This window comes from Bos mutus, chromosome 3 (genome assembly GCF_027580195.1).
Source record: "Bos mutus isolate GX-2022 chromosome 3, NWIPB_WYAK_1.1, whole genome shotgun sequence".
In the NCBI taxonomy this organism is placed as follows: domain Eukaryota; kingdom Metazoa; phylum Chordata; class Mammalia; order Artiodactyla; family Bovidae; genus Bos; species Bos mutus.
In genome coordinates, this window is record NC_091619.1 from 1,129,660 (window position 1) to 1,140,592 (window position 10,933).

Sequence of the window (10,933 nt, forward strand, 5' to 3'; positions counted from 1 at the left end):
ATAGGAAGGAGGTTAGATGGAGTCATCACTGATGAGGGATAGGAGAGGAAATAGGGAAGAAGGAGGTTGTTGAGGCAGATACTATGCAGTAAAACAGTGGGTCGGTTTGAGAGGACACCCTTGTGTGCACATCCATCTGCAGACCATCACTGCTATGTGGGTTGAATCATTTTGGCAGTGATTGTGCCCCTGGTACTCCTAACAGGTCTTGTATTTTGGCTTAGGAAGCACTGGTGAGTTTTTTGTCCATTTTTCCTACCCTTTCCCTCAGTCTCCACTTGCTTGCCCATCTTTTTTTTTCTCTCTTTTCTCAGTTTTCCTCCTCCCAGCCCCTTTCTTCTTATCTATCAGCCCCTTCCTTCTCACCTCCATCCCATGTAGAATGACTTCCATCTCTATGCTCATCAGGACACACTGTGAACCCCCAAGCACACTTCTCCCTTTGGAAAGAGATCCCAGCAGCTCAAGAGCTCAGGACACATGTAGACATAAGACAGTGATGATGACCTTTCCACTCTCCTTGTATACCTGTTTTGGTTATTTATTTCTACCTAATGATCGATATAAGCTAAATGTAATTTTGCAGAATTATTTTTCTTTCCTGTGTTAAAAGGCTTTAAAATTCATAATTTAAATTCTGAATGGAATTAAGCCCAAGGGCGCTTCATGTATTTAGATGTGAATAGACCATCAGGCTTATTTCAGATGTCACTTCCTGAAGAAGACCTTCCCTGATCCACAGTGGGAGCTGTCTCTGCCTCATCTAAAGTGCTATCACAATTTAACTGGATTTTGCTAAATCTTCTCCTCATTTTAGACCTTTTTTTTGTGGCTATTTCAGTTACTTTTCCCTTTTAATTTTTAAGCTTTTTGAGAGCAACATCCACGTCTTTTTACTATTTGTATCCCTGTCACATTGTCTTACCTGCATGCACTATTGCTCTCAGTAAAAGTCTGTGTTGAATTTGCACCAAATTTATAGTCTTCTAAAACTCTTTTCCTTTAGGCCATCTTTGTTGTATTGAGGCATCTGATGCTTGTCTGGTTAGAAGTCTCACTTTGGCAAAAAATTTTGCACTTTCCTAGTTATTTAGTGATTTCTTTGAGTTGAAACAGATGCAATTTTCCATTGACCACTCTTTTTAAAAAACTTTTTGTTTTACTGAAGTATAGTTGATTTCCAATTTTGTGTGAATTTCTGCTCTAAAGCAGTGTGAATCAGTTCTTTTATATATATATATATGAATATATAAAAGAATATGATAAGGAATATATTTCATATTACATATATTTTATTTATTTATAATATATTAATATATTAAATATTATATATTAATATATATTTCATTTGTGTGTGTGTGTTTTTATTTTTTAACTTTACAATATTGTATTGGTTTTGCCATACATCAACATGAATCCACCACAGGTATACACGTGTTCCCCATCCTGACTCCTCCTCCCTCCTCCCTCCCCATACCATCCCTCTGGGTCGTCCAAGTGCACCAGCCCCAAGCATCCACTATCATGCATTGAACCTGGACTGGCGACTCGCTTCATACATGATATTATACATGTTTCAATACCATTCTCCCAAACAATCCCTCCCTCTCCCTCTCCCACAGAGTCCAAAAGACTGTTCTATATATCAGTGTCTCTTTTGCTGTCTCATATACAGGGTTATTGTTATCATCTTTCTAAATTCCATATATATGCGTTAGTATACTGTATTGGCAGAGAAGGCAATGGCACCCCACTCCAGTACTCTTGCCTGGAAAATCCCATGGACGGAGGAGCCTGGTAGGCTGCATTCAATGGGGTCGCTAAGAGTCGGACACGACTGAGCAACTACACTTTCACTTTCATGCATCGGAGCAGGTAATGGCAACCCACTCCAGTGTTCTTGCCTGGAGAATCCCAGGGATGGGGGAGCCTGGTGGGCTGCCGTCTATGGGGTCCCACAAAGTCCGACACGACTGAAGCAACTTAGCAGCAGCAGCAGCAGCAGCAGCATACTGTATTGGTGTTTTTCTTTCTGGCTTACTTCACTCTGTATAATAGGCTCCAGTTTCATTCACCTCATTAGGACTGATTCAAATGTATTCTATTTAATGAATGAGTACAGTGGAAGTGAGAAATAGATTTAAGGGCCTAGATCTGATAGATAGAGTGCCTGATGAACTACGGAATGAGGTTCATGACATTGTACAGGAGACAGGGACCAAGACCATCCCCGTGGAAAAGAAATGCAAAAAAGCAAAATGGCTGTCTAGGGAGGCCTTACAAATAGCTGTGAAAAGAAGAGAAATGAAAAGCAAAGAAGAAAAGGAAAGATATAAACATCTGAATGCAGAGTTCCAAAGAATAGCAAGAAGAGATAAGAAAGCCTTCTTCAGCGGTCAATGCAAAGAAATAGAGGAAAACAACAGAATGGGAAAGACTAGAGATCTCTTCAAGAAAATCAGAGATACCAAGGGAACATTTCATGCAAAGATGGGCTCGATAAAGGACAGAAATGGAATGGACCTAACAGAAGCAGAAGATATTAAGAAGAGGTGGCAAGAATACACAGAAAAACTGTACAAAAAAAGCTCTTCATGACCCAGATAATCATGATGGTGTGATCACTGACCTAGAGCCAGACATCCTGGAATGTGAAGTCAAGTGGGCCTTAGAAAGCATCACTACGAACAAAGCTAGTGGAGGTGATAGAATTCCAGTTGAGCTATTCCAAATCCTGAAAGATGATGCTGTGAAAGTGCTGCACTCAATATGCCAGCACATTTGGAAAACTCGGCAGTGGCCACAGCACTGGAAAAGTCAGTTTTCATTCCAGTCCCAAAGAAAGGCAATGCCAAAGAATGCTCAGACTACCACACAATTGCACTCATCTCACACGCTCGTAAAGTACTGCTCAAAATTCTCCAAGCCAGGCTTCAGCAATATGTGAACCGTGAACTTCCTGATGTTCAAGCTGGTTTTAGAAAAGGCAGAGGAACCAGAGATCAAATTGTCAACATCCGCTGGATCATGGAAAAAGCAAGAGAGTTCCACAAAAACATTTATTTCTGCTTTATTGACTATGCCAAAGCCTTTGACTGTGTGGATCACAAGAAACTGTGGAAAATTCTGAAAGACATGGGAATACCAGACCACCTGATCTGCCTCTTGAGAAATTTGTATGCAGGTCAGGAAGCAACAGTTAGAACTGGACATGGAACAACAGACTGGTTCCAAATAGGAAAAGGAGTACATCAAGGCTCTATATTGTCACCCTGCTTATTTAATTTATATGCAGAGTACATCATGAGAAACGTTGGACTGGAAGAAACATAAGCTGGAATCAAGCTTGCTGGGAGAAATCTCAATAACCTCAGATATGGAGATGACACCACCCTTATGGCAGAAAATGAAGACGAACTAAAAAGCCTCTTGATGAAAGTGAAAGAGGAGAGTGAAAAAATTAGCTTAAAGCTCAACATTCAGAAAACGAAGATCATGGCATCCAGTCCCATCACTTCATGGGAAATAGATGGGGAAATAGTGGAAACAGTGTCAGACTTTATTTTTTTCTGGGCTCCAAAATCACTGCAGATGGTGACTGCAGCCATCAAATTAAAAGACACTTACATCTCGGAAGGAAAGTTATGACCAACCTAGATAGCATATTCAAAAGCAGAGACATTACTTTGCCAACAAAGGTTCATCTAGTCAAGGCTATGCTTTTTCCTGTGGTCATGTATGGATGTGAGAGTTGGACTGTGAAGAAGGCTGAGCGCCAAAGAATTGATGATTTTGAACCGTGGTCTTGGAGAAGACTCTTAAGACTCCCTTGGACTGCAAGGAGATCCAACCAGTCCATTCTGAAGGAGAGTAGTCCTGGGATTTCTTTGGAAGGAATGATGCTAAAGCTGAAACTCCAGTACTTCGGCCACCTCATGCAAAGTGTTGACTCATTGGAATAGTCTCTTATGCTGGGAGGGATTGGGGGCAGAAGGAGAAGGGGATGACATAGGATGAGATGGCTGGATGATATCACCGACTTGATGGACGTGAGTCTGGGTGAACTCCGGGAGTTGGTGATGGACAGGGAGGCCTGGTGTGCTGTGATTCATGGGGTTGCAAAGAGTCGGACACGAATGAGCGACTGAACTGAACTGAATACTCCATTGTGTATATGTACCACAGCTTTCTTATCCATTTATCTGCTGATGGACATCTAGGTTGCTTCCATGTCCTGGCTATTATAAACAGTGCTGTTATGAACATTGGGGTACACATGTCTCTTTCAATTCAGGTTTTCTCAGTGTCTATGCCCAGCAGTGGGATTGCTGGTCATAAGGCAGTTCTATTACCAGTTTCTTAAGGAATCTCCATAGTGTTGTCCATAGTGGCTGTACTAGTTTGCATTCACACCAACAGTGTAAGAGGGTTCCCTTTTCTCCACACCCTCTCCAGCATTTATTACTTGTAAACTTTTGGATAGCAGCCATTCTGACTAGTGTGAAATGGCACCTCATTGTGGTTTTGATTTGCATTTCAGCAGGTAAAGGAACACAATAAATGCCCACCAAACCAAACAAAAGAAGAGGGGATAGGGGGTCTACCTGAAAAAGGATTCAGAATAATGATAGTAAAAATGATCCAAAATCCTGAAAACAAAATGGAGTTACAGATAAATAGTCTGGAGACAAGGATTGAGAGGATGCAAGAAATGTTTAACAAAGACCTAGAAGAAATAAAAAAGAGTCAATCAATAATGAATAATGTAATAACTGAGAATCAAAAACACTCTGGAGGAAATCAATAGTAGAATAACTGAGGCAGAAGATAGGATAAGTGAGGTGGAAGACAGAATGGTGGAAATAAGAAGAGAGGAAAAAGAAAAAAGAATTAAAAGAAGTGAGAACAACCTGAGAGACCTCTGGAACAATGTCAAATGCCCTAACATTCGAATCATAGGAGTCCCAGAAGAAAAAGACAAAAAGAAAGGCCTTGAGAAAATACTTTAGGAGATAATAGTTGAAAACTTCCCTAAAATGGGGAAGGAAATAGCCACCCTAATCCAAGAAACCCAGAGTCCCAAACAAGATAAACCCAAGGCAAAACACCCCAAGACAGATAATAATCAAATTAATGAAGATCAAACACAAAGAACAAATATTAAAAGCATCATGGGGAAAGCAACAAAAAACAAGCAAGGGGAATTCCCATAAGGATGACAGCTGATCTTTCAATAGAAACTCTTTAGGCCAGAAGGGAATGGCAGGACATACTTAAAGTGATGAAAGAGAAAAACCTACAACCCAGATTACTACCCAGCAAGGATCTCATTCAAATATGAAGGAGAAACCAAAAGCTTTACAGACAAGCAAAGGCTGAGATAATCCAGCACCACCAAACCAGCTCTTGAACAAATGCTAAAGGATCTTCTCTAGACATAAAACATAGAAAAAGTTTATAAACCTGAATCCAAAACAACAAAGTAAATGGCAACGGGATCATACTTATCAATAATTACCTTAAATGTGAATGAGCTGAATGCCCCAACCAAAAGACAAAGGCTGGCTGAATGGATAAAAAAATAAGACCCCTATATATGCTGCCTATAAGAGACCCACCTGAAAATAAGGGACATATACAAATTGAAAGTGAAGGGCTGGAAAAAGATATTTCACACAAATGGAGACCAAAAGAAAGCAAGAGTAACAATACTCATATCAGATAAAATAGACTTTAAAATAAAGGCCATGAAAAGAAACAAAGAAGGATACTATGTAATGATCGAAGGGTCAATCCAAGAAGAAGATACAACAATTATAAATATATAGGCACCCAACATAAGAACACCACAATATGTAAGGCAAATGCTAACAAATATGCACGGGAAATTAATAGTAAAACAATAATAATGGGAGACTTTAATACCCCACTCACACTTATGGATAGATCAACTAAACAGAAAATTAACATGGAAACACAAACTTTAAATGATACAATGGACAAATTGCTGCTGCTGCTAAGTCTCTTCAGTCATGTCCGTCTCTGTGTGACCCCAGAGATGGCAGCCCACCAGGCTCCACCGTCCCTGGGATTCTCCAGGCAAGAGTGCTGGAGTGGGTTGCCATTTCCTTCTCCAATACATGAAAGTGAAAAGTGAAAGTGAAGTCGCTCAGTCGTGTCCTATCTTTGCCACCGCATGGACTGAAGCCTACCAGGTCCCTCTGTCCATGGAGTTTTCCAGGCAAATGTGCTGGAGTGGGTTGCCATTGCCTTCTCCAAATGGGCCAGTTAGACTCAATTGATATCTATAAGACATTTCACACCAAAACAGTGAATTTCACCTTTTTCTCAAGTGCACATGGAATCTTCTCCAGGATAGATCACATCCTGGGCCATAAATCTAGCCTTGGTAAATTCAGAAAAATTGAAATCATTCCAAGTATCTTTTCTGATCACAATGCAGGAAGATTAGATGTCAAATACAGGAAAAAAACTATTGAAAGTACAAACATATGGAGGCTAAATAACAGACTTCTGAATAATCAACGAATCACAGAAGAAATCAAGAAAGAAATAAAAATATGCATAGAAATGAATGAAAGTGAAAACACAACAATCCAAAACCTATGGGACTCAGTAAAAGCATTGCTAAGGGGAAGGATCATAGCAATCCAAGCCTACCTCAAGAAACAAGAGAAAAGGCAAATAAACAATCTAACTCTACACCTAAAGCAACTAGAAAAGGAAGAAATGAAGAACCCAAGATCATAAAATTTAGGGCAGAAATAAGTGAAAAAGAAACAAAGGAGACCATAGTAAAAAATAACAAAGCTAAAAGCTGGTTCCTTGAGAAGATAACTAAAATAGACAAACCATTAACCAGACTCATCAAGAAACAAAGGGAGAAGAATCAAATCAAGAAAATTAGAAATGAAAATGGAGAAATCACAACAGACAACACAGAAATATAGAGGCTCATAAGAGGCTACTATCAGCAACTATAGGCCAATATAATGGACAACTTGGAAGAAATGGACACATTCTTAGAAAAGCATAACTTTCCAAAACTGAACCAGGAAGAAATAGACAATCTTAACAGACCCATCACAAGCACAGAAATTGAAACTGTAATCAGAAATCTTTCAACAAACAAAAGCCCAGGACCAGACGGCTTCACAGCTGAATTCTACCAAAAATTTAGAGAAGAGCTAGCACCTGTCCTACTCAAAGTCTTCCAGAGAATTGCACAGGAAGGTAAACTTCCAAACTCATTCTATGTGGCAACCATCACCCTAATATCAAAACCTGACAAAGATGCCACAAAAAAAGAAAACTACAGGCCAATATCACTGACGACATAGATGCAATAATCCTTAACAAAATTCTAGCAAACAGAATCCAACAACATATTAAAAAGATCATGCCTCATGACCAAGTGGGCTTTATCCCAGGGATGCAAGGATTCTTCAATATCCGCAAATCAATCAATGTGATATACCACAATGACAAATTGAAAAATAAAAACCATATGGTTATCTCAATAGATGCAGGCAAAGCGTTTGACAAAATTCAACATCCATTTGTGATAAAAACCCTCCAGAAAGTAGGAATAGAAGGAACATGCCTCAACATAATGAAAACTGTATATGAAAAACCCACAGCAAACATTATCCTCAATGGTTAAAAATTGAAAGCAGTTCCCCTAAAGTCAGGAACAAGACGAGGGTGCCTACTCTCACCACTACTATTCAACATAGTTTTGGAAGTTTTAGCCACAGCAATCAGAGGAGAAAAATAAATAAATGGAATCCAGATTGGAAAAGAAGAAGTAAAACTCTCACTATTTGCAGATGACATGATCCTATACATAGAAAACCCTTTAGACTCCACCAGAAAATTACTAGAGCTAATTAATGAATATGCTAAAGTTGCAGGATATAAAATTAACACACAGAAATCCCTTGCATTCCTATACAGTATCAATGAGAAAACAGAAGGATAAATTAAGGAAACAATTCCATTCACCATTGCAATGAAAAGAATAAAATACTTAGGAATGAATCTACCTACAGAAACAAAAGACCTATATATAGAAAACTATAAAACACTGATGAAAGAAATCAAAGATGACACAAATAGATGGAGAAATATACCATGTTCACGGATTGGAAGAATCAATATAGTGAAAATGAGTATACTACCCAAAGCAATCAATAGATTCAATGCAATCCTTATCAAGCTACCAACGGTATTTTTCAGAGAACTAGAACAAATAATTTCACAATTTGTATGGAAATGTAAAAAACTTCGAATAGCCAAAGCAATCTTGAGAAAGAAGGATGGAACTGGAGGAATCAACCTGCCTGACTTCAGGCTCTGCTACAAAGCTAGTCATCAAGACAGTATGGTACTGGCACAAGGACAGAAATATAGATCAATGGAACAAAATAGAAAGCCCAGAGATAAATCCATGTACCTATGGACACCTTATCTTTGACAAAGGAGGCAAGAATATACAATGGATTAAAGACAATCTCTTTAGCAAGTGGTGCTGGGAAAACTGGTCAACCACTTGTAAAAGAATGAAACTAGAACACTTTCTAACACCATACACAAAAATAAACTCAAAATGGATTAAAGATCTAAATGTAAGGCCAGAAACTATAAAAGTCCTAAAGGAAAACATAGGCAGAACACTCTCCGATGTAAATAACAGCAGGATCCTCTATGACCCACCTCCAGAATATTGGAAATAAAAGAAAAAATAAACAAATAGGACCTAATTAAACTTAAAAGCTTTTGCACAACAAAAGAAACTCTAAGCAAGGTGAAAACACAGTCTTCAGAACGGGAGAAAATAACAGCAAGTGAAGAACCTGGGAAAGAACTAATCTCCAAAATATACAAGAAGCTCCTGCAGCTCAATTCCAGAAAAATAAACTATCCAATAAAAAAAATGGGCCAAGAACTAAACAGACATTTCTCCAAAGAAGACATCAGATCAGATCAGATCAGTCGCTCAGTCGTGTCCGACTCTTTGCAACCCCATGAATCGCAGCACGCCAGGCTTCCCTGTCCATCACCAACTCCCGGAGTTCACCCAGACTCATGTCCATCGAGTCAGTGATGCCATCCAGCCATCTCATCCTCTATCGTGCCCTTCTTCTCTTGCCCCCAATCCCTCCCAGCATCAGAGTCTTTTCCAATGAGTCAACTCTTCGCATGAGGTGGCCAAAGTACTGGAGTTTCAGCTTTAGCATCATTCCTTCCAAAGAAATCCCAGGGCTGATCTCCTTTAGAAGAGACTGGTTGGTTCCCCTTGCAGTCCAAGGGACTCTCAAGAGTCTTCTACAACACCACAGTTCAAAAGCATCCAATCTTTGGGGCTCAGCCTTCTTCACAGTCCAACTCTCACATCCATACATGACCACAGGAAAAAGCATAGCCTTGACTAGATGGACCTTTGTTGGCAAAGTAATGTCTCTGCTGTTGAATATGCTATCTAGGTTGGTCATAACTTTCCTTCCGAGAAGTAAGCGTCTTTTAATTTCATGGCTGCAGTCACCATCTGCAGTGATTTTGGAGCCCAGAAAAATAAAGTCTGTCACTGTTTCCACTGTTTCCCCATCTATTTCCCATGACGTGATGGGACCAGATGCCATGATCTTTGTTTTCTGAATGTTGAGCTTAGAGCCAACTTTTTCACTCTCCACTTTCACCTTCATCAAGAGGTTTTTTAGTTCGTCTTCATTTTCTGCCATAAGGGTGGTGCCATCTGCATATCTGAGGTTATTGATATTTCTCCCAGCAATCTTGATTCCAGCATGTGTTTCTTCCAGCCCAGCGTTTCTCATGATGTACTCTGCATTTAAGTTAAATAAACAAGGTGACAATATAGCCTTGACTTACCCCTTTCCTATTTGGAACCAGTCTGTTGTTCCATGTCCAGTTCTAACTGTTGCTTCCTGACCTGCATACAAATTTCTCAAGAGGCAGATCAGGTGGTCTGGTATTCCCATCTCTTTCAGAATTTTCCACAGTTTCTTGTGATCCACACAGTCAAAGGCTTTGGCATAGTCAATAAAGCAGAAATAGATGTTTTTCTGGAACTCTCTTGCTTTTTCCATGATCCAGCGGATGTTGGCAATTTGATCTCTGGTTCCTTTGCCTTTTCTCAAACCAGCTTGAACATCAGGAAGTTCATGGTTCACATATTGCTGAAGCCTGGCTTGGAGAATTTTGAGCAGTACTTTACTAGCGTGTGAGATGAGTGCAATTGTGCAGTAGTTTGAGCATTCTTTGGCATTGCCTTTCTTTGGGACTGGAATGAAAACTGACTTTTCCAGTGCTGTGGCCACTGCCGAGTTTTCCAAATTTGCTGGCATATTGAGTGCAGAACTTTCACAGCATCATCTTTCAGGATTTGGAATAGCTCAACTGGAATTCTATCACCTCCACTAGCTTTGTGCGTAGTGATGCTTGCTAAGGCCCACTTGACTTCACATTCCAGGATGTCTGGCTCTAGGTTAGTGATCACACCATCGTGATTATCTGGGTAGTGAAGATCTTTTTTGTACAGTTCTACTGTGTATTCTTGCCATCTCTTCTTAATATCTTCTGCTTCTGTTAGGTCCATGCCATTTCTGTCCTTTATCGAGCCCATCTTTGCATGAAATGTTTCTTTGGTATCTCTGATTTTCTTGAAGAGATCCCTAGTCTTTCCCATTCTGTTGTTTTCCTCTATTTCTTTGCATTGACCGCTGAAGAAGGCTTTCTTATCTCTTCTTGCTATTCTTTGGAACTCTGCATTCAGATGTTTATATCTTTCCTTTTCTTCTTTGTTTTTCACTTCTCTTCTTTGCTCAGCTATTTGTAATGCCTCCCCAGACAGTCATTTTGCTTTTTTGCATTTCTTTTCCACGGGGATGGTCTT